Source organism: Micropterus salmoides, unplaced genomic scaffold (assembly GCF_014851395.1).
Source record: "Micropterus salmoides isolate LMB-PRFRI ecotype aquatic unplaced genomic scaffold, ASM1485139v1 Ms_hic_scaffold_4, whole genome shotgun sequence".
NCBI lineage: Eukaryota > Metazoa > Chordata > Actinopteri > Centrarchiformes > Centrarchidae > Micropterus > Micropterus salmoides.
In genome coordinates this window covers 6,892,707-6,918,228 of record NW_024043372.1, presented here as the reverse complement: position 1 = coordinate 6,918,228, position 25,522 = coordinate 6,892,707, and positions in this window count along the sequence as shown.

Genomic DNA, 25,522 nt, shown 5'->3' with positions numbered 1-25,522 from the left:
GAATTTATGTCAGACCCAATTGCTTGATATTTTAGTAATTGTTGTGTTTTTAAATCTCACATTTGATACTGTTTTGTTTGTTTGTTTGTTTAATGAACTAATTAATTTAAGTTTTTTTGCCTATTAATATATACACACATATATACAGTTTTATCTATTCATTTAATTGAATTTTTTTTAAATGTTTTTTATGTATTACTATAATAACACGTTACTGTGTCATTTACTTTTAAATAATTTTTAATTAGTGCTGGGCAACGATTAAAATTTTTAATCGCGATTAATTGCATGATTTTCTGGTGATTAATCGCATTGTTACGTGTAAAGTTGAATAATGAATTCTAAAGTAGTGTATTGCGCAATTTTAATTTAAATGTACTGCTATATACACAGTGTATAACATGTGGTTTGCAAACACTTTAAACAAATAAGGTGCTTTTTACCAGCAGTATTCCCTACACAGTAGCAATAAATAATAGCTTAAAAATTTATGTAATCAAGTCGCGGTGGATATTTTACAAGCACAGACCAGGTAACATTAAAGCAACATGCAGATGGTTGGTGATGATGATTGGTTTTGGCTGTTTGAGTTGTTTGATAGGCTGTGTCATTAACAAGGAAGCAGCTCACCTGCTGCCGTGATAACAGATTGCGGGTGGAAAAAAGAAGACAGCGTAGTCTGCCAAAGCCTCCCTCCACTGCTTTTTTGGGTGGGTGATTTGCAAGCTAATCAACGTCCCACCCCTCCTGTGACCCATGGTTTGACTGTATGTGTATTCAGAGCCAGTGAGCAAGGGACTTTCAAACTAATAATAATAAAATAAAAACTGCGTTAACATGCAATAAAATAATTGTCGGTGTTAATTAATGCGTTAACACGATAATAACGCGCTAACACGCCCAGCCCAATTTGTTAATATTTAAAAAAAAAATTTTAACAGGCACATGTTGCTGTGTCATTTACTTAGTTTATTTTAATTTTTAATTATTTTTTCAACACAAACACACACACGCTTACTGTTTTCTTTATTTATTTTAATTTAATATATTATTTTCATTTTCTAACATACTAACACACACACGCATATTATTTTACTTATTTACTTTTTAAAAAATATTTATTTTTCGGAATTTTTATTTTTTTGAACATCTGGTGAGAATGTCAGGCTCTATGAGCATCCAGCCATACACCCTGACCTCCGGTCTATGAAATTATTTTCACGTCCACAGAAGGAAGTTAGTCAGAAAAATGTAAGAACTGGTTACCCTATACATAACCAAATTGTGAGGTTTCACAAGGTTAACCACTAGTTTTATTTTGAAAGTCTAACCAGACAGTGCATATTTATCTTTGCTAACTTGACCACAGAGCCCTACATGTCCAAAAACGACACTAAAAGGGTACCCAGAGGATTAAAAGGCGACACCAGGGGGACTTGAACAAGGGCCCATATGCGATGGTTGGGAGTGAGAATGTGCTGATTTAGTTAATTAATTAATCTGGCACTGTGACCCCAATGAAAAGATAATGTGAATATCCATTGAATATAATTGACTTGCTCTTGTCCATACAGTCAAGGATCTTACAGTTTTAAAATTTTTTCTGGAAGTTCTAGATGAGGGGTAGTTACTGGATGAACGTTTGAGTAATTGTCTCAGATTTTGTGCTGTAAAACAATTCTGAAGATTTTCCTCTAAATTGTCCTAAAATATCAAACCAAATATTGGAATTATTTGTCAATTTTAAAATTATACATTTTAAATCGAATTGTCTCAATCTTTTATATAGGAACACTTAACATGAAAACCATATTGTGGCTGATGATGTGTCAATATATTAAGATATGCATACCATGTAATTTAAAAGATTAAACAAGATATACAGCAATTGTTTCATGTTTTTTAAAATGTGTATGTAGAATCATTATAAAAGGTTGGAGGCTGCATGGTGTTATACATTTCTTTCAAATGCCTTACTGCTTTTAGATGAGGGGTCTTTGACAGTGATTTCTTGAACATACAGTATATCAGAAATTCCTCTTTTAGTTCAGTAATGCTTTTATGTTCGTGCTTACAAGCGTGCACAAACCCAACAATCAGCACAGTCCACATGGCCCTAAAAATCGGCTCCCAGACACACCTCAATCCAGCCCTTTTCTGAGTCTCTTTGAGAGTAACAAGATCAAACCTGAGTTGAAGCAGGAGGGGGGTGCTGACTGAGAAGCTGACTGTAAATCTGAGAAATAAAAGGATCCTTGAATACCTATTGCTTTCTGCCTCTCCCAGAAAAGAAATGAATTGATATGAAAAGAGAGAGAAACAGAGAAAGCAGTGAAACATTCAGAAAAAGAATAACAAAGGAGCTCATGCAAGAAGGAAGAGATATGAAAGAAAGACAGAAATGAGACGCCAAGCAAACAACGGGAGTAAATTGAGAATATTAAGAGAGAAAAAAAACCCAGCTGAGAGACAGAGACACACGCACAGAGTGAGTGGAACAAAGTTTAAAAAAAAAAAGAGTTTTCTGTCCTGCTGCTCATGGCGAGAGACACCAAGGTAATTAAGAACAGGGGATCTACAAGTTTCATCATTAAATTCAAGATATTTTAAGGAGTACTAAGTAATCTCTGACCTTTTCAGGAGCACGAACAAAGAGAGAAATTAGTGGGAGAGCAACTCTCTTCATAACTCCTCTCATTCTCATAATTTCTCCCTTCGTCTCATTCTATGTGTCTCTTCTTTCCTCTGTTTTCTTTTGACATCTCCCTTCCTCTGTTCACCTCCCTCCATCTTGTTCCCTCTCACCTACTCGCTTTCTCCAGCTCTTTCTTTCTCCTTCCCCTACTCTATTTCTGAATCTGCGTTCTTTATCTTCCTTTCCCCCCTTTATTTTGTTATCGGTTTTTAGTTTCATCCCCTTTATCTCTCCCTCTAACCCCTTCCTCCTCTTTTTCTCTTCACCCTCTTACTCTTTCCCTTTCTTTATCCTCTTCCTCTTTCTCCTGCACTCTCCTCCCTCACCCCACACACACACCCCATTTAGTATTTGTAATCCATAAGGACACTTTAATGACAGTGTGCAGACTCCAAAGGCCTCTCAGGCTTCACGCTGAATTACCCAGTTAACCACACACACACAAGCATGTATGAATTAACGAACACACACACTCTGATGTGATACCAGCTAACGAGGGAAATGCATCAGCCACTAACAAGGAGCAAAGCTCTAACACCACCTTGCAGTTTAATGAAGACTGCTAATCAGGAATGAAAGCTACAGAAACACACACACACACACACACACACACCAAAGAACTGTTCTTACACACACATAGTTTGGTTTTATTATTATTTTATAATTCTTTTGATTTGTGATCGTCATTCAAAGACTCGCAAGATTGCAAGTGACAGAGCTGGGAGAGAAAAGAGAGAGGGAAGAGAAAAGAAAGATGATGAGCAAAAATGAAGCTCTGCGAGTCAGAGCTAGAGAAAATTTCTAAAAGGAAACAAAGGAAACCTTTAAATCGTATATGGGAATCAGTAAAAGTGCAATCATTTCTGATACCAAATCTTGCACTTGCACCAACCTTCAGACTTTTTGATCAGGCAAGTACATATTTTTAAGAACTTTTCATGAAATAAGTAAAAACTGCCTTCTTGTTTTATGTGTGATTTTGTACCCCTACCGTTTCAGAGTCTAATTCACTGCTGTTTTAAATAAGGACAGCTGTAGATGTGCATTTGTTATGATTACGTTATGATTAGAAACGAGTCAGCCATTAACTTTGCTAACAAAGCCAAATAACATGCAAGTGTGACACAAGACATAGCAATGTTACTTACTAGTCCAACAGAAAGAAAGCCTGCTCTGCATCTGTCTTGCAGCCTTTTATTTCATGAAACTCTGGCTAATGTCAAGGAGCCTCTTTCCCCTTCTATTTTCCTCTGCTAACGTTATGTCCCTAGAGGCTGCTGAACCCGGTTATGTTGCCTGCTCACCCAGCTGTGTTGCCACTATCTTATAGCTAGTGGCTACACCTCCTGTCTGTGAAACCCCTCGCTGATTTTGCTCATGTCAACATCTAAAGGGGGCAAAGCTGGTACGTACATGTCAGTGTCAAATTAAGGTGCTAGCTATCTAGAAGACCACATGTAGGCCCTATTAAACAGTCCCCCCACTTTGGGTGTCTGTTTGCCTCCTGCCCCCACCGTCCTCTTTTTTGAAAACCAAAATATGGTCACCTGATGTAAACCATTCTGTGAATTCAGTAAATTCTTTAATTCTGTAAATTTCCTGCCAGGATTCCAGTGTTGCATAGCACAGTAGCTAGTGCAGTGAGCCTGGAGTCAGTGTACCAACAAAATGATTTTGAAGCTGTTATTTTAAGATAACAATACTACATATTGTTGCTTTATGCTTCATCACAATTTATCTTTTGTTTTTGATATATGTTAACATGAGAATTATTGGAAACTTTTAAAAGGTTTTTACAGGGCCGTCAGTTAGCTTACCTGGTACATGCACCATATAAAAAGGCTAAAGGCCTTACTGCAGTGGCCCAGGTTCAAATTTGTTACGTTATCCCCTCTCTCTCTCTCTCTCTCATGCTTTCTGTCTCTTTTCGGCTGTACTGTCAAATAAAGGCAAACATTGCCCCCGAAAATGCTTTAATAATCCTGGAGTGTTTTGGTATCTGAGGTGCTACCGTAGATGCCACATATCCACAATGTCACTGGTTCCATTCCTTTGTGGCATATCATGCACCCCGTTTCCTGTCTCTTCACTATCAAACTGTCCAATAAATTATGGAAACATATGGTTTACTTTGCTGGCCTAAAAGTAGTAGAATGCAAACATATTAAGCCTACTGAATTCCTGGCTCCAGGCAAGTTCAAGGCACAGTGTTAGAACTTAAGTGGAGTCCTGCATTGATACAGATTGTAAACAATATACAAATTACCACACTTATTTGACTTTGTGCAATGTTGCCACTTCCCCAGATCTCTGTATAGTTAAGTCAAATATTATCTTAAGCTAAATGACTAAAATATGAAAATGTCAAAAAATTTTGAGGTTCTATTTCATGTTGAGTTGGATTGCATGTTGTAATGTGAAGGATAAACATCATAAAAATTAAAACGTGTGGCTGCAATCTCTATAAAATATTTGAATATTCATCCATTGCAGTATTTATTCATGGACTAAAACACTAAATTGCATTGTACTTTACGGGAATTATATGCAGTCAGATGTGCTGTATGTTTTTGTTTCTAATTTTGTGAGCATTTATGTTTGTACCTTAGTGCATGTGTGTGTGGTTGTGGAATATATTGGTATAGGTGCTCTGCGTTGTGTTTGAAACCACTATCTCCTCACTGCAGCTGGATAGAAGACAGATTGGACCAGAGCTATAAATACTCTCCCTGAGACACACACACACCATAAATACACCTTGACGCTGAGCTTGAGCTCAGTCCGCTCTGCCAAACCCGATTAAACAGGAAATAAATCACTATAACACACATGCACACACACATTTTAGCACATACACAGATTCATGTACCTGAATACATACACACAAGTACAAAAAGTGCACATGTGTTTGCTGTTGCTTTTGGATGTTTAGTGGTGTAAACTATTTGAACACTGGCAGTTGCAGAACTTGACACTTAACTCTAAATCAGATTTATTTATTTAAGTAATTCAGTGCTGTTGAGTCCTTAAGGAAATCTGTAACTCTGATGTACATTTCAAAGTGGTTGTTATTTGTGTTACCTGTAACCACTTAATCATCATCAGCAATGCACAATGAGAATGTTAGTCGTGTGTCTAAATTTTTACCATTACAAGCAACAATAAGGTTATAATAAAGACAACAGTAACTTTAAGTCCGCATTAATAATAACTTAAAGGGGCTATGTCATTTTTTAATGAAATTAAACTTAACTTATCAATTAGTCACCTCTTTTTGCCTATTTTTGAATGGGTTGTAACCTCACATAAAAGGGAACCACACACCTGCTTTCTCACTTTCTTCGAACAGCCACCTATGTGAAGAATTTGGGTTGCATTTTCTGCATGCATGCTCCTAAGCCTCTTGCCTACTGTTTCTAAACTGTACACACAGCAATAACACCGCAGCTAACGAAATGAAATCCGCTAACACACAAAAAATGACTGGCTCCAAGCACAACAAAAACTCCAAGGATGAAAAACAACAAAAAATTTTATGTGCTGAAGCCCGTCAGAATCAGATCGACGTTGGGCGAAGTCAACGCAACACAGTCAACGTCAGAAATATGTTTGAGTCTGAATTGAATATGTTGAAAACTGACACAGAGTTAACGTTATCTGGTGCAAAACACCTCAGTGTTATTGCTCTCCACATTACTTCACCAGCTAACATTATCCATATTACTATCCTATGTACCACTGGTATTATGTTGAAGTGTTGATTTGAGCCTGCAAGAAATAATGTAATAGTACAAAGCAAATGTTAAACCAATTGTGATGCAAGGCAGGGGCAGCCAGCTACATGACCATGGATCAGATGTTGTTTATTTCTTAACATTCGTTTTAGATTTGTTGTTTTTTAACAATACTTAGGTACACAGGTTCTTAGCCATTCTCTGTCGCTATGACGTACGTAACCCACATAATATACAATAGTGTAACATAACGGTGCAGGACAACACCACAGTGGAAAACCCATTTAATAAAGTAACATTACTTACTAAGTTTTATCTGTTATACTAAAGTGAGGCAACAATCTCATACATAATAATCAGTCTAGCTATGCTAACATTTCTGAGCATATGCCAACGTATTATTTTGGCTAAATGCAGTCAGTGTACCGTTATCATGCAACCACCATTAATTACTTAAATGGCAAGCTGACAAAAATTTAGTTTACCTGAGTTTCCAGCATTTTGTGTGATGCTGTCTCTAGTGTGCGTGTCTAAGTTTTGGCTTGCTCATGAGTTCGAGCATGCGCAGGAGCTCACGCTTGGAAATGTAGTGGTGTCTATCTGAAACTAGACCACTAGAGGCTACTGAAAACTACATATGGCCCCTTTAACATGAAGCTGTTAACCTCTTGACCTCTTCTGTTTAAATGATTAAAGTCTATATCACCTGAAACCACACAAAACAATGAGTGACCTGACTCCACCACCACCTGACTACAACAAGGAGAGAATTTTAGCCACCAGATATCGGCAAAACCAAGATGTTAAGTTAGTCTTATTTCTTTTCCTCTCAAAATCTAGGTGTTCATAATTGTAAAGTTAAATAGATATGGCCGGTTGAGGTTAAGTAAATTACTGTGCTTCAGTGCAAAATACGTTTGTGAACCTCACAGGATGATACATTGGAATATCCAATTCCCTCTGAAAGTGCTAAGAGAAGGAAGACATCAGTGAGCAAGGGCATAGGGAGTTGGGTTTTTATTGAGAGAATATGAATGAATTGATGAAGACAATTTGAGAGAATATTGTGATCGGTGTGCTATTGAAAGGGTTTTGGGGGCAGGAATGAAGAGACAAACAGCAAGTTAGAGATACATTTAATGACTTACGTGACATTTATTTCCATGAGTGACCTTTTAGTCTCTTGCAAGAAAAAAACATTGGGACTGAACTTGGATGACTCTGTTGTGGTTTGGGGTGCACATGTTCTCTTACATCAACACATTGTTTACTGGTGAGACTGTCTTAACCTCATTAGCATGTGCCTGGCTGATTAGCATTAGGCTCTTGGGTGCAGATAAACAACAATTACTGATCATTATCACCATTTATTTAAATACGGAAGCAGCCAGGGCTTTGTGTTGGCAAACAAAAGGTCAAAAATTAGTAGAGGAAAGCTGTGTGTGTGTGTGTGTGTGTGTATGCATGGTTTGTGTGCTATTTTTGGGTGTACATTGATATATTTTACCACTAAAATGTATATTGTAGGAAGTGAAGTGTCATTTTGTAAAATGCAAGAAAAATACAACTGACATGTTCACCTTTCTTTGCCAAGTGTTTGTTATTCCCTGTCAATTGTTTTTGGAACTGTGTTGAATTACATTGAGAACAACTTAAAAACACAGTCAAATTACTTGTACGTGTACATAAAGCTGCTCTGATTTGCATGTCATTTAAAAAATAACTTTTATTGTGCAGGGGGGTTGATTCTTTTTTATGTTTAGAAGAGTCTTGGAGGATTCTGGAAATACCATATAGTGAAAATCCAAATGAGGATTTTGTTGCTGACGACCTTTGTTCATTTCTCAAAACATAGTAAGATTTGCTAGTAAACATGTAATACATGTAATTTGGAAGTAGGCCTGTACAGCTGTGTATGCTGTCCCAATACATAGCCAAATTCATTAAAACCTTTATTGAAAAAACTGCGATTGAAGAACCAGGTATTTGGAGCACTAAAATAAAAGGCTGACTTTACAAATTTAGTATGTGTTCGGGGGACCTTACATATTTTTGTTGCCTAAACCTAACCAAACTGTGACCATTTCTCAATGTTTACTACAAGTTAAATGTCATGTGACTTATGTAACGTACTTACAGTAGAAAACACCAGTCGCTGGACTGGTACTTGCCAATGCTCGTACACGTCCTTTTGAAAAATGGTCTTTTTTTTGGGACATTGACAATTGACCTTTTTATTGTTTAGGTATGAGGACATGATGATAATTCGACCCCACTGCGGCTTCTCTGACATTCACACACTGAAACAGAACACCTAGCTAGGGGAGAATTGATGGTATGAGGAAACAGCAGGTGGATGAAAACTCCTAGGTTAAATCTCCTGGGATAATGTGAAAATCGGACACAACTCAAATTAGTTTAGAAGCAGCTCATATACAGATAACAGAAAAGGAACAATATTAAAAGCAATAACTGTCATTTAAAAAAAACATACCAGATGCATATTTGTTAAAATTAGTCCTGGAAAACTGATGCCAAATTTTTAGGCTATCTAATGTAGAATGGGAATATGTCTCTAATGTGATATTTCAGTGATGTAGCTCCATTTCTGTTTGAGTGCCACTGATTGGGCCTTTAGCACGTGCTTGCTGCTGCTGCTGTTGTTATTGTGAATCATTGTGTTTCAGTGCGATAAGGGAACGGCAGCAGCTGAATGCTAACATGCCAATTGAAGATGGTGGTAATTACTGTCTTGCCTTCGTCGTGGAAATATATCTGTTAGCATGTCACACACGTTGTGTGTGTAGGTTATGTTTGTGTGTGTGTTCAGTGTGAAGCCTTCAGGTGCATTTTCCTCTTTGTGTGTTAGATCCTCCCTCTAAATGGATACTGCTTTTACATGTGTGTGTATGAGCATGTCTGTTCAATTTGACGCCTTTTATCCGTGTTTTTCAGCATATGTATATGTTTGTAAAGGCATGAGATAGGTGTGGAGGCAAATGTGTCTCTGTCACCTTTGTGCACCTTTCACTCACACACACACACACGTGCACACACACCTATATACACACACACACACACACACACACACTTCTCTTTTTACATTATGACCATGTTAAGGTGCATGGAACAGCTCTCTCGTGTGTGCCAAGATTTAAATTAAGTTCTGCCTTTGGTTCTGTGCAGATATTCATCCAGTTGTCAGCATTAAAATGTTCTTTACTTGGAGAGACAGAGTGCCCTTTACTCATAATGTACTCTGCAATTTTGTAATTTGATTAATGACTCAAACAATTTTATTTCAGACATGTTTACCTTACAAGAAAAAATATATGAGATAATACTAAGATAATGGCCTGAATAAAAATGTAGTATGATGAATCCTGTCTGAATCCTCTGCGTAAGGCCAACTGTGGAAAAGTTTTGTATTCATCACTCAGCTGACATTCAACTGAAATATCAAGGTTCTTATGTGACTCTGGAGGCGACAACCTTCACTGCTCAGCTGTATTTTTTGCTGATGAATACTCACAACTAGAGAAAGTGTCACTTTCAAGGTTAATTGAAAGCTGCACAAATTGATTTTTTGCCACTAGGGAGCAGATGAAGTCCAAAACAATCCAACAGACACATTGCTCTGAAATATTATGGCTTTACGAAGCATGGCAAACAGGTGTACACATTCAGCAGATAGAGCAACATTACCATTTGTTTGGCTCTATAGCTGCTAAATGTTTACTTCCTTCATCCGCTAGTCGCTAACTTTAGCTATCTGTTGTATTTGGTTTGCAGACTGCAGGTTGTGTGTGTGAACAGTTGAAAGCTTAAAAGCTTATCCAGTATCTGTTAAAACAAACTATATAGTCATATGAGGTACATCATCAATGTTAAGATGGCCCAAAATGTGCATTGTATTATTTACTGCAGGCTGTTAAGGTTTCAATAGGATATTGTACATGTCCACTGCCTGTGTGGAAGGAGCCAATCTGAGGTTTCTCCTTTTGCTTTTCTCAACATCTAAATGAATGCCTAAATGCAATTGCTAAATGTAAACTCTTCTAGTAAGTCAGACAGAGTTCAGTAGAGTTTTGTTAGTTTGTTGTTTTGCTTGTTTTCTGTTGAAGTAGTGACACCACACTGTACTTTGAGTGACAATTGTTTGTTTTATTGTTATAATGTATCTTGAACTGCTACTACAAATAAGCTTAACTTGCCACAACAAACATCAAACAATAAAGTACTTAATCTTAAACCCAACAAAACCAATTTCAACTGTTTCTTTTTTTTCTTTTTGTAGTTTTTGTCTGGATTTTGTAAAGGCTCAGTCACTGTTGAACAGTGACTTCACAGACATTTATTTAAAGGAAAATCTTCAGTATTGACACTTCAATTTTGGACTGTCTGTAAAGATTTAGATTGGTTTATTAAGTTCTTTATTTACTGTTTCACTGTTTTGCTTTGTCACACCCCTCAGTGTGTCATACAGATGCACAAGGCATGCTACCCTTTAGCATCTGTATGAGACACCTTTTCAGCATGTGGTTATGTTATGAAATAGTACAGTTTGTGTAGGTTTAGACACCAAAACTACTTGGTTAGGTAAGTAAACTGTTGCCTAAAGGCTTTCTGGCTGCCCGGTGCTTCTCATACAGACACCAAAGATGCGTCTTATACAGACACTAGAGGGTACCTTGTGCGTCTGATGCCAATGGACGTGACAAAATGTCAGTATTTGACAATCTGGGAATGGTCCTCACTTCCTTACAGGGATGTTTGAAGGTTAAGGTTTCCTCCTACGATTAAACTAAAAGGGGTTAAGTTTGCGGGCAAAATGTCACTGTCAAATGTTAGGCTGGGCAAAATGTCAATAAAGGCTCTCACAAATATAAAATGTGTGTGGTCAATGTAGAACATGTAAAACATCATCATGTTATTCTATGCGAGCATTCCTACAGTCGGGTATTGATTTCTAGGAAAAACATATATGTAGAAACATCAATTAAGCTGTTTTCAACACCCTCTGCAACTGCACATAATTATCCCTCTGCCCAAGGCCATTTTGATTTCCTAAGCACTGTTTCACTTTATGATCTGTGTGCATTGATTGCTCTGCTTGGCCTGGACAGCATTTAGCAGCTAGCTAGAAAGTTTACATAGATAGAAATCTGTGTGCAAGCTAATTACTTGTTGGGTAACAAACTCAACAGGATATCAACAGGAGAGAGCTTCATTATAAAAACAGCTGCCCTTTTTTAGAAATAGAGGGAAAGGGGACACCTACACTGAGAGAAAGGTTTTGGCTTAGTGAAAAGCATTAAATAAGGTCTTTTACACATAATATATACCTGGTAGTAACACCCCTGTCAACATACTTTTGGGTTTGGGCCAAGAGGCTTAGTTTCAGTGAAGGGAAATTTATAATAATAATAATAATAATAATTTATAGAGCACTTTTCAAAACCATGTAACAAAGTGCTTTCACAAGAGCAAAGACGATAAAACATATTAAACAGATAACAGGAGACATTTTCCAGTGTGATGTGGAAGAACTTGGCTGGCCTGCGTAGAGGCATAACCGCAACCCCACCCAACACCTTTAGGATGGATTTGAACATTGACTGCAAGCCCATCATCAGTGGCCTACCTCACAAGTGCTCTTAGGGCTTAATGGGAGAAAATCCCTGCAGTCCATTTCCAACGTCTGGTGGAAACCCTTAAACCATAAGACTGGAGATTGTTATAGTGAAAGATTAAAGCCCGTGTTCAACAGTCACATGAATATGATGTTCTGGTGTCTAAATATTTTTGGACATATAATATATTGTATGTACCAAGGATAGTATTTAAATTAGGGCTGGGCAAGTTAGCGCGTTATTATTGCGTTAACGCATTAATTAATTAATGCCAACAATTATTTTATCTCACGTTAATGCAGTTTTTATTTTCATTAATATTATTTTGAAAGCCTGTTGCTCACTTGCTCTGAATACACATACAGTCAAACTATGGGTCACAGGAGGGGCGGGATGTTGATCAGCATGCAAATCACCCACCCAAACAAGCAGTGGAGGGAGGCTTCGGCAGACTAGGCTGGATGCGGCGTGTGGGAGAAGTAGATAAACTAAAGCAAGACAAGTGATCAAATGGCATTGTGAACTGGAGCTACACACTGCATGTGTGGCTGCTCTGCCATGTGAATTCCCTCCTGTTTATGTCCTGATAACTATTTAGTAAACAGTAATAGATTCGGGATCAGTCTCTCTTCTAATGATTTGTGCTGTGCTTCGTGTACAAAAAGTTCAAGACAATTCAACGTCAGCAGCGGGAGGGCGTGTTCATGAGGCAAGCACAACTGCGACAGTTTCACGGGAATGCGCCCACTTGTCGCTAAAGAAGAAAGAAAGAAAAATGTTTCTGCTGATACCTGTTCAGGAAAAAAACAAGATAACAGATTTAGATATGTTAACCTGTTGCTCAGAAGGTGCCTGAGCAATGATGTTATGATTGTGGCTCTGGACTCTGATGGTAACTTGTTTTAACAAGCTAGATAAAAGGTAATGCCCTGGCAGTGGCAAATAACTTTGGTTTTATAATTGATTTGATTACATTAATGTTTAAATTGAGATTTACAAGAAATATTTTATTGCTACTGTGTAAAGGGGATACTACTGGTAAAAAGCACCTTATTTGTTGGCAAACCACATGTTATTGCACTTTTGTGTATATAGCAGTACGTTTAACTTAAAAGTGTGCAAGAAACTACTTTAGAATTAATTATTCAATTTTGCTCACAACAATGCGATTAATCTCAATTAATCCCAGAAAATTATGAGATTAATCGCGATTAAATCTTTTAATCGTTGCCCAGCACTAATTTAAATGCCAGCGAAGGACTTTAAAATGTAGATACTGAGAAAGATGGATAGACTTAGATGTTCAGTTAGCAAAGTAAAAGTCATTTTTCATTTGAACGTCCCCAAACGTTTGCCTTTAGCTTCATCCCAGCCATAATAGGAGGGTCTGCCCAAAGGCACAGCAGTAGATTAAAAAAAAAAAAGAGCCTCCAGACAATTGAGACATATATTGTGCACAGAAGTGGACTGGCCTCATAAGAGCGTGACGTTAGTAATGTTTTGTACACTAACTATAAGTCTTCAGTGAGTGTACTGGGCCCACATCAGAGCACAGAGTTTGGTTATGTGTTTACTCTGAAAATCTCATCTCCTCTGAATCAATACTCCATTTACCACAAGCTCACAGGACTGGAGCTGAGTAAGGAGAGCTGTGCTCCGTACTGCTAGCCCCCCCCCCTCTGTTTTCTTCCTCACCTCATGCTCGTGCATTGTGTTTTGTTTCATTCAGTCTGATTTTTCTTCCTTTCTTCTGCAGTTCTCTCATTCCTGTTATCCCCTCTTATGTTTGCCTTTTAACAGTTTCTTTAACTTCTTTTTTCTCCTCCACTTGTTTCTCTCCCCCTTTTGTTTCCTACTTTCTCTCTGTCTTCTCTTTTTTATCCTGTCATCCTTATCCTGATTCGCTCCTGCTTTCTCTTCATCTTCTCTGCTTTCCTCTCAAATCAAACTTTCTCCACCTTATCTTTTCTCAAATTTAATCATCTTTTCTTCTTTACATATTTGTATCTCCTTCTACATCCTTCTCCTTCTACATCCATCTTGTTTTCCTATATTTTATTACTTCCTCCTCCTCTCCCACCTCTTCATTATGGCTTCGGCACTGTTTAATTTTCACTTTTCTTTCCCCTCTCCTTTCTTTATCTCGTTTTCTTCTTTCCACAATTTCTGCTTTACCTACAACTACTCCTTTTCTCTCCTGTAATTTTCTTGCACCTCTCTGGTTTCTGACATTTTGCATCCTGCTCTCTTGTTCCTATCTTTGAGTCCTCTCCTCTTCTCACCTCTCATCTTTCTCCTTACCCTCCTTGTTCTTCTGTCTTCTTCCCTTCCACAAATCTCTTTATACCCCTTCCTCCCTCTCCCATTACGTTAACCTCCTCTTCTTTCATGTCCTTTCCATATGACGTTTACTCTCCACTGTTTCTCTCCACTCCTCTGTCATCCTTCCATCATCTCCTCTTCTTCCTCTCCTGTCCTAAAACCAATTTCCCCATAGGTCGTGTGGGGTCTGTTTGTGTGTGCGCTTGTCTTTATGTGAGTCAAGCGGCATTTGTATTAAACACTTAGCCTTTTTCCTCTCCTGAGCCAAGACAATTTATCCTTTGCTCAGGGCGAGAGGAGCGAAATGGCTAAATCACATTGTGCCATTAATTTAATTAGCTTGTAATTGACATTTTAAATGCTTCACATTTAAATTAGCTGGTCTGGAGTCGCAATGGAAGTCACAGCAACTGAGAAATTGATTAAATCTCAGTAAAGCATGAAAAAAAGGAAAAAAGCCCTGGCAGGAAAAGGGAGCCCAGACATTAAGACAGAATCAGAGAGGAATGAGGGCTACAAGTAAGAAAGAGCTAGGGAGAGGGTAAAAGAAATATTGTACAGTTAGAGAGCATGAGGAAAGAGAAGAGTGTGTAAAAGAAAAATAAGAGAGATAGCTATAGGGAGGTAGCATAGGAAAGACAAACTAGGAGAGAGAAGTCAGATTGTCAGATGGTAAAAAAACGTTATCTTCTCCCCACCAGATGTTGCAGAGGTTATCTGTCCTCCAGCTCATTCATCCCAATCAAATCCTCCAGTTGCTACTAGTTCAGCCAGTGGAGGAAGTGTAGACAAGACAAAATGCTTGTTGACGTTAACTCTGCAACGTCCAGGTTAATACTTATCTCAGTGTTACCTACTTTGTAAACAAAGACTACTTATTGTTGCACTTGATAACACATTACGTTTAGTCACCCAACAAGCATATTTTGTTAATTTAAAATCCAGCAGTTGTTGAGTTGGTTGTGAAAAAACAGGAGAAACACTCTAGACTCCCATACAAGACTGTATTTATATCAGTTGTTGGGCTCATTGCAATTCCCATCACTGTCTTCTTAAGACTCATTTGTATTTATGTAAATTGTGAATGGGGTCATTATACTTTTTTTTTGGTTTTCATATGTTTACATAAGGTAATAGCTGTTATTATTTTATTATATTATTTATTTATTATTATTATGTTTATGCAACCAAAAAGTGCAGAGTGATGCTAATGATATTTGTGGTTTTCAATAAAAAATTCTAATAAAAAATCTATAAATATAGAAAATGCAGGAAGTAGTGTGTCATTTATGCAGCAAAACAAAAAGCAAGGGTGTGGTAGAATTGTAGAAAGCATCATTTTTTGAATCTTTGGCACCGGACATAAAATTAAAATAAAACTTGCCTGCCAACAGGGTTTGGTAAATTCCACTAAGTTCCATTTGCAAAATGAAAATCTGCCATCTTACAGATGTCTATAAGTACACAGTGGAAATCACTTGCTTATTGCTCAATGCATTCTGTGACTAAATAAGCTTTTGGAAAAAGACAAAGAAAATGATAACAGATTTCCCTCATGTCTGTACCTGCTCTGAACACATTCTGCAGTCCAGAGGGAAGAAACCATTGATTTGGGCTATTGACTGAATTAATATGATTAGCATGGCGCTTGTCAGATTCTGATGAGTGTGTGTGTGTGTGTGTGTGTGTGTGTGTGTGTGTGTGTGTGTGTGTGTGTGTGAGACAGAGAAAGTCAGAGTAAAAATTTAGAATTAATATGATTAGTATGGTTCTCACCAGTGTATGTGATGTGTTTCTGCGAGAGAACAAATGATAGGAAAGAGTGTGACTGATAGACAGGGTTACAATTTAGGCAGAACGAGGGTTGAGAATTAATATGGCTTGGCTCTGCAGAGCATGCATGAGACAGAGAGAGATTGTGTGTGAGTAGCAGGCTGTCTGAGTGTGTGTCTGCATTGCATATTTGAATGTGTGTGAAAAGCTGGTGATGTCAGCACTTCTCATCTATTTTCAAAGGAGCCCTTCAGATACCTACACACACACACACACACACACACACACACACACACACACACACACATCCAGGCAGGTGTCTGGCTGATTCCTGATCTTTCGCCCATGGTCTTTTAATATTCTTTCAGCTGCAGTTTTTCAAAGGAAAGTCCGTCACAATGACAACTGTTTGATCTTCCCGCTGTCATCAGCAGCGGGTGGACAGGGAGCGTCAGAGAGATATATATTGCTATTAGGCTAATGCCAAATTAGGTTTTAAAATCAATAAGTTTTACATGTTTTTGGTAAGAGGTATTGTGTGTAAACAACTAGCTGAATAATAATGTTAACCAACAAGGGAGCATGGGTCCTATATGGTGTTTGCTTTGATTTGTTAAATATGTCAAAATTAACAGGAGAGGTAATGATCTCATGTTACACAGCTTACTGTACATATTGCAAATTTGATGAATTGCACCTTCAGTAATATCTGTGATGATTTTTTAAACAGACTTTACCCATTGGTCAGTCAGAAAGCTGCTTATCCTGATGAATGTGAATGAATATCAGCAGCACAAACTGGCATTGGAACATCAACAACCACCAAATGAGCAGATGACAACAAAAAAAACATAAGCTTTGACAAAATTAACAAACAATATCTGTATTCTATTGGTGGACTTTGTCAGATACGTTATTTAAGTCCTACATAGGCACGAGACTGGAGCCCCTTAAAGCTCTATGAATTTGTATCAATGCATCAGATTTGTAGTGGTTGTGGTTGTCAAATTTAAGTAAAGTTATTTCTCTAATCTCAATCAAGTGGCAACCTCTGGGTCTGAAAGTGAAACCATGCAGACAGAACTGCTGGTTGCAAACAGAAGTCTGGTTCCATTAGAAATAATGGTAAAATGTTGCTTCTTCTCAGCTGAATTATTACCTCAGTAAACACTTTCATAATGAGTTTATAGTCTCAGTCGCTAGTTTCAAGTCTTCTTCAACATAACATGATGATTATTTAGTAAATTATGGTCCCATTTAGGGAGAAATAGACGATAATGCAGCATATGCTTTTGGCAGGGACTACATTGTAATTGAGGCTACCATGGCAACCTGTCAATCAGGATAGAGGTGACTTGTATCCGCTGCTCTGTGTAAATTTTTTTATTAAATGGCTATCAACAGGAGAGAGACCAGGTCATGTTTGAGTCTGTTAGTATGTTTTGTTTTGTAAAAGTAAATTGTTTTGTTAACCTTTTTATTTTTTATAATTTTAACTGTGATTACATTTTAGTTTAGTTTTTTTTATATCCAGGATGTATTTAATAACCGATTAAACATATATAACACAACTTAAACGTCTTTGGTTTTGTTGTAACATTGATAAATAACTTTTGGAAGGAGGGCCAGTAAAAATTGTCTTTGGGCCAGTAAGTTTCCAACCAACCGGCCCAGTGGGGCCAGTTGCAAAAAAGTTTAACGTTGAGCCCTGATATGTAAGATTTTGAGCAGATTTAGTTTCCGTCATGCAACAGAAAGTTATCTATTTGCACCATTGAGTTGGGTTTCACTATAAATCTGACAACAAATGTTAACCCCTTGATACCTGAATTCTTTTACAATAAATACATTTTAAAAATTATTTTTGTTTTCTATTGCCTTCAAGCTGTTGTTAAATTAATTGAAGATTGTTAATTTGTCTATAGAACATAGAAAAGATATAAATTCAGGTATAATGTAGGTATGATGCAAATTAGCGACAACAGGCATAAACAAGAAACCAGGGCATGCAAAAGGTTCCTAGGTACGTATAGAATATCCACCAACAGGCATTGGGCGAATCCATGTGCTATCTTGGCTTGTAGTCTGAAAGGAAGAGGTGTGATGCGACTTTGCAACAATCGGCGTCAAGGGGTTAAAAGTCATGAAGAGTTGTTGAAAATTTAAAAAGACATTTTTTGAGAGTCCTCTTTACATTTTATTATTGAAAATGCCAACATCAACCTTAGCCTCATGGTTATTTGTTGAGATGGGGGTTTTTTTGGATGTTGGATGTCACTTAATGTTTAAAATCTGAATTTAAATAGGTTAAATTCAGCGCAAAGTAACATGTCATTGGATAGGGAAGTTGATTGAAGAGCTATCAAGAATAAGTCTAGTTTATTACAATTTTATTTTGGTAGTTTTGGCCAGTGTTCCTATTGGTGATAATAGCTTTAAGATGACAGTTCAGGATTAGGGTGGAATGGAGAAATAAATAATGAAGATTTAGAGCAATGGGGAAATGCATCATTCAACTTCCTAATCTTTCTCTCTCTTTCTCCCTTTAGAATTCATTTTATTTATTTTTTTGCACCTCTTTCTCTCCCTCTCCCTCTCTCCCTTTTCTCCTACTTATCTTGCTGTATTCATTCCCTTCACCTCAGTAAAGATCCAAAAGGCCACTGACCCTCATCACCAAATGCATTAGAAGCCCCGGACAAGGTGTGTTTGTGTGTTTTTTTCATCTTTTTAGAGGGGTACAGACAAAAAGTATGAATGAGGGAATTGACTTGTGCACAGTGTGTGTGTGTGTGTGTGTGTGTTTATATGTACTGTATGTGTATGTGTGTGTGTGTGGGTGTGTGTGCGCAAGAAACAATTCCCCCAGCAGATTGTTTCTGCAAAATGACTCCTCCCTCTATATGGTTAAATACCCAATGACTTTTCATAAAGTGTACTCAATGATTAAATGGTTCATGTGGCAGTAATGTTGAAAGAAAGTTTGCCTCAAGGCTTTTTATTTTTCCCGTCAAACTACAATTATTTTGATTGTTTGATTATATATTGTTATAGCATGGCCTTAGAAAGTACATGTTTCTGAGTGGTGTCCATTTGTATAGCTGGAGAACTCAAACATAGTTCAATTCAATTCAAATTAGCTTTATTGGCATGAATGTGTAACAACAACATTGCCAAAGCATCATACATAGTTCAGGTTGGCAGTTTACCTACTGTTTTAAATCACTACATGAAATTACAAGAAACTATAGCAACAATACTTGTTATGTTTGCAAAACATTCTCACTCCCGACAAGGTCAAAATCCTTTGGCATTGCTTTTTAACGCCCCAGATACCCCTTTAGCGTCACTTTTCAACGTTTAGGGCCCCGTACTCAAGTTAGCAACAATGAATATGCAACGTCCTATTAGACTTTCAAAATAAAACATTGCGTTGCGAAACATATAGTTCTGAAACGTTGCAATTTTGTTACGTTTACACACTAAAAGTACTTGATTAGGTTTAGGCAACAAAAGTTCTTGGTTAGGGTAAGGAAAGGATCATGGTTTGGGTTAATATAATGACATACCTCAGCTAACACGTAAGTTAGTAAGTAACGTTACTTGTGTAACTTACACAATTTATGCAACCTATGTGACTTAAATAAAAATTTTTAATGCTGACTTTTTGTTTCACATGGGAAACACTGTTCTCCTGTTTGAAAGTCCGGTTTCAAGCCAGCCCAACCACCTCCGTACTCGGGCTTTTCTGTTAAATATCATATACATACCTTTTCTGTCTAAAAGTGATGCTACAGGTCTTCCCCGAATGCATTGAACTATGATGCTATGGGGATCCCCAGTGCGTGACAAACTGACGCTGACGGGTCTTGACCATGCCTCCATATGTGACGAGTTGGGAATGAGAATGGGTTGGCTATGTTACCAGTTATATCAGGTTCTTTATTTGCCATATGCACGAAGATTACAGTAATTAGCAATTAAATTCTTGTTTTCAGGCTCATTCGACTAATGCTCACGTAACCATGGACAAATCACACAAGTAAAGGAAACGAGAAAAAGAGAATCAAGTTAAGTTAACCTTGTTAATGCAGGTTAATTCTCACTGGCTAAATTCACCTTACCATGAGCAACATTGACCCAGAAGAAAAGTGATTTATTATTCTAACAGCAAAGGTCCTGTAACATTAACAAAGTAATCATTTTAGCCTAAACCATGATCATTATCTAAATCTAACCAAGTCTAAACATAGTCTTTAACCATAGCATAGTTGTCATTCTATAAACCATTTCTATTTTTTAACAGTAGGCTAATTTGTAATGGCTTGGGAAGGAACTGAGGACTTAAATACTGACACAGGACCATACACACCAGGCAGGCAGGGTAAAAAAGTACAGGTGAGAGACATCAGAACCCAGGGAACACAGACAGACATCAGGTGTGTTCAAGATGACTGTGGCCGACTTTCGCCAACTTGATAGTCTAGCATGAGCTGCAGGCGTCTGCAGGGTCGGGGTATAAAAACAGTGCTGTCAAGTCGGACATAATCTATCTCCGGTAGACTGCGTGAGCTCACTGTGACCTTCGAACAATGACTGATCTCAAGGTATTTGTCTTTGCGAAGATCAGGCAAAAGGTGGTTCCAACTTTGTGCAGCTGGAGAAAAGCAACTGTGGATGACAGACTCGGCCACTGCAGCCGCTTTGCTTTCGCAAGGTTTTAATGTAATGTGACTTGGCAAGGTTTTGTAGCGCCGGCGAAAGGCGGACAACATTTCTAACCAGCTTGCCATATGTTAAGTCAGCGTTGCGCAGTGCCACATGAACGCACCTAATTACTGCACAAAACAGGAAACTTGATAGACACTGAAGAAACAAATGCAAAACTACACACAGTCCAGGACATCAAGGAGCAAACTAATACAGAAATCATGAAACCCTAACCAGAAAACCACAAAATCACAACAGGCCAAACCAAGAACACAGGAAAAAAACAATACTGAAAATCACAACCATGACTGGTTAAAACTATGACAGGTGTTTGGACTGCACAGACTGGGACGTTTTTAAGAAGGCTACCAACATTCTGGATGAGTTTACAGAGGCTGTGACGTCCTACATCAGCTTCTGTGAGGACACATGTATACCAACAAGCACCAGGGTGAGTTATAACAATTACAAGCCCTGGTTCACAGCTAAACTCAGACAGCTAAGGTTGGAAAAGGAGTCAGTCACCACTGTGGACACCTTCCGCTTCCTGGGCACTATCATCTCCCAGGACCTCAAGTGGGAACTGAACATCACCTCCCCTCCCACCCCGGACACAAACTGTTTCAGACTCTCCCCTCTGGCAGGAGGCTACGGTCCATCAGGACCCAAACCTCTCACCACAAAAACAGCTTCTTCCCGCCTGCAGCTAGCCTCATTAACAAGGCCCGGGTCCCCCACTAACACTCCCCCCTTGCAAATGATACAAATGTTTCTGCACATGTAAATACTGTTTCATCTCATGTCAGGCACAGACCTGGCACGTTGCACACATTTGTTGTTGATTGTTGATCTTTGTTGTTGTACATTTTTATGTTGTCAGTTTATAGATTTATATGTACACAATATTCTCTTCCGTTATGTTACTTCTGCATGGCAGAGACCCAGAATAATGCATTATGTATATATATATCTGCAACGTTGTTCTTCGATTCCATATTTATATATTTCTACATTTATTTATGTTGACTGTATGTTTGCCTACGTGTAGCACCTTATCACCACAGCAAATTCCTCATATGTGTAAAACACTACTTGGCAATAAAGCTCTTTCTGATTCTGATTCTTCTGATCCTGATTCTGATTAAAAGTGTTAACTTAAAGTATTGGAATCAACTTTAACTGCCGTGAATCCTAATTACCTTCCTCTTACATACACATAAACATAAACACAAACTACAACCTTTTTACAGCCGTCTTTTAAGTCTACCAAGGGCAGATGTATCTTACTCAAAAGATTTAGATGGAGCTCCAGCCCGCGACCCTGTGTGCAGGATAAGCAGTTGACGATGGATGGATGGATGGATCATGTGAGCAGTGAAAGTTTTTTTCTTAAGAAAGAAAGACACTTAAGACATTGGTCTTACTGGTCATATATTTGTTGAAGCCTAACAGCATTGCTTTTGTTTTGTTTTTACATTTGGAAAGTACAGATCTTGCTGAATTAGAAGTGGAATCTTCTGTGGTCTATTTCAGTGGCTGTAAATATTTACATTTATCTGTTTTTCAAAATGATATCCACCAAATTGCTCATCATATTCATATCCATCACACTGGCAGATGACTATGGATGACATGTCTGATGTGGTGATTTTTAGCAGACAGAAATAACTCATCCTAATATACTGTCTACATAAAAAGTCAGAAATCGAATGTGCCATTTGTGCTGCTGAGATGGCACCACATTTAGTCACAGTCTAAGTAAATACAGAGTCAATAATCGCCAAACTGCCTCCAGAGACAAGGTAATTTTAGAGACAACACACATAAACATGTGAAGTGTTCGCTGCAAACAAGCTTGTTAAACCCACATTGACTGCAGACTAATTCATTAGTTAAGAGACACTTACTTTGTGCTTCAATATTCCAATAATTAAAACTAACTATTCTACTTATGGAATAATGTATAAGAAAAAATTACAGCCCCATTTAATAAAAGGCTTATGTTGTCTTGGGTTACATTTGTGAAGCAACAAGCTTTAACAACTGACTGTGAAAATGACAGCTTATGCCCAGAAACATCATCACGAGTGGTTAGGAAAGGCCTGTCATAACAAATGGAAATATAATCACTCTCATATGAATTCAAACAATCAACTGCCGCCTTTAAACAACCCAAGAAAATTAACTTTTATTTTACGACTGCTTGTGAAAATGACAGTTTGTAAGGGGTGGTACGTCAAGTGCTTGGCAGTGGACCAGTCAGTGTTAATGGTATTCATAGGTTGATGTTTGTTTTTCATTTTGAAACATGCTGTACAGTGGGTGTGTGTTCAGAGCAGTAAATGCAACAGTGCTGTTTCTAGTTTCTATGGCTTTTCACTGACATATTGCCTCATAACTCCCTCACATATGAGGCTTAGTTAAAGACGAAAAGTGTTCTTGTATCAATGCATTTTATGGCATTCATTGCCTAAAGTAGCTTATTGGATAGATTTGTTTGGGGTCCTCCAGAACACTGGATTTGAATTAAAATGGTGTCTATGAGGTTAAAGTGCAGACGTTCAACTGCAATGCCAAATGGACAGTATAGAAACTGTAGCCCTAAAACAACCTTAACCTGAAAGTTGGTTCATGATAATGACAACAGACAACTAAAATATGGCATTGTTATAATGACTGCATTGAATATTATTAGTAATTGGCATTTGCCACTGTTCGATTTGCATCTATCAGATCTGCAAGACAAAATTAACCATAAGTGGTGTATTATATCAAGATAATGTGCTCCATCAGGGAAAATGTTAAATAACAAATCTGAAACATGACAGTAAGGCGCTGTTCAAGCCAAAAAATAGTAGAGTGTTAAAAAGGTCTGCCGTGCTTTGGGGATGTTTTTACAGGTACTGGTGAGGAAATTAAATATTTTGCAGAAAGTATGGTGTGAGGAATTATCAGATAATAATTACCACAATGCTACATATACATGCTACAAGGTGATCTACATTGTATGTGCACTTGATTGGCCAACATATGATGATGCTGTGAGGATGCAATGTGGCAAAAGTTTAAACAGGATTTACTTTTTTGCTGGACTGCCCTGGAATGTAGTTTTGTTGTTGAAATGAATGAGAAGGCTTTAAGGTGTTTTCAGCCTGACTGCACAAAATGCTAAAACACAACATAAACTCATACCTCAAGAACCAGTGAGGAATCCTCCGGTATCCACTTTACAGTATATTTATGAAGATGTGTATATGCATGTTTTTGTATCTTTTTTTAGTGTTGTTTCAGCTAAAAAGTGAACATGTGCCTGTGTATTTGCATTTGTTTTAGGTGTGTGTGTGTGTGTGTGTGTGTGTGGGTGCATGCTTGCAGAGTGTCTGTTGATTGCAGTCAGATGGAAAAACAATTGGAAACGCCTCTCTAGCTGATAGATCCATGTAATCAGCGGTTACAAAGTGAGCTGTGTTCAGAATAACAATGTTTTTGCAACACAGCTAGTTACCATATAGATAAGACAGACCTCCATCGTGGTATTTTTGGCTTACATTAGAACGCAATAAGGACCCAATTTCTGCTCAACAACAACCTCTTCAGCTGAGCAGTTTTCGATTATTGACTACTGTATCTAAGAAGCTAAAAATGCAATCCAAAGGTGAACAAACCTGAAGGCTGACATTGCACAGCACAGTATATTTACTGATCAGAAGAGTGCTCCACTTCTGCAAGGCCAACTGTGACGTACGTGAATGTGCATCCATTAACAACGGTCAATGAAATTTGACTAATTTCAACAATAAACAATTTACACATTTCGGTGCATGCACCAATTGTTATTCAGTCTCATTATTACCTTTACATTTAAGAAATGTGCAAAATGAGAAGGAGGGGTAGGTAGTGGGGGTACACGCCCTGTGCCATGGGTGGCATCCAATGCTGTGGGTCAAGACTGCAGACATTTACTGACCGAAAATGATTTGACTCCAAATATTGCCTATGATCACAAGTTTATGTTAACTTGTCCAATCACTTTCTGTACCTTAAATTCGGGGACTATATATAAAAACAACTACAACATCTTTGTGGGTAATTTGATGTGGATGTAAACACTTTCAAATAAAAGATGAGCATCAAAACAGTAACCTCATTCCTTCATTAAAAATCCAACATGAGGCAGGACAGTACAAAAATGTCTCACTGTCCTACCATTCTCCTGATACTTTTTTCTTGTCATGTTTGACCTCTTTTCTGAAGTGATGCCTTTTTCCTTAGCGACTGTTTTTAAAGATAACTACTGATTCTGGTAATTGACAGCATACACAAACATTTTTGTAACTTTTCTTAATTGGAAAATTCTCTTTATTAGAATCCCTGTTTTGTCTCTTATCTTAGTTCCTTGTTCTCTGTCTTAGTTCCCAGTCCTGTGTCTTAGTTGATGCCGTAGTGTTTATTTCTGTTTTGTAAACTTCTGTGTTGTTTTGCCCAGATCTGCTCTGAGTTCCGTTTTATCATAGCTTCAGTCTGTGTTCCTTGTTGGTGTTAGTTGTGATCTGTCTGCTTGTGTCTGAGTTAGTTTATTTTTTATCATTCTGATCTGTTACATCTTATTTTGATATGGCCCGTGTTCAGTAACCTGTGTTATGTCTGTTACCCCA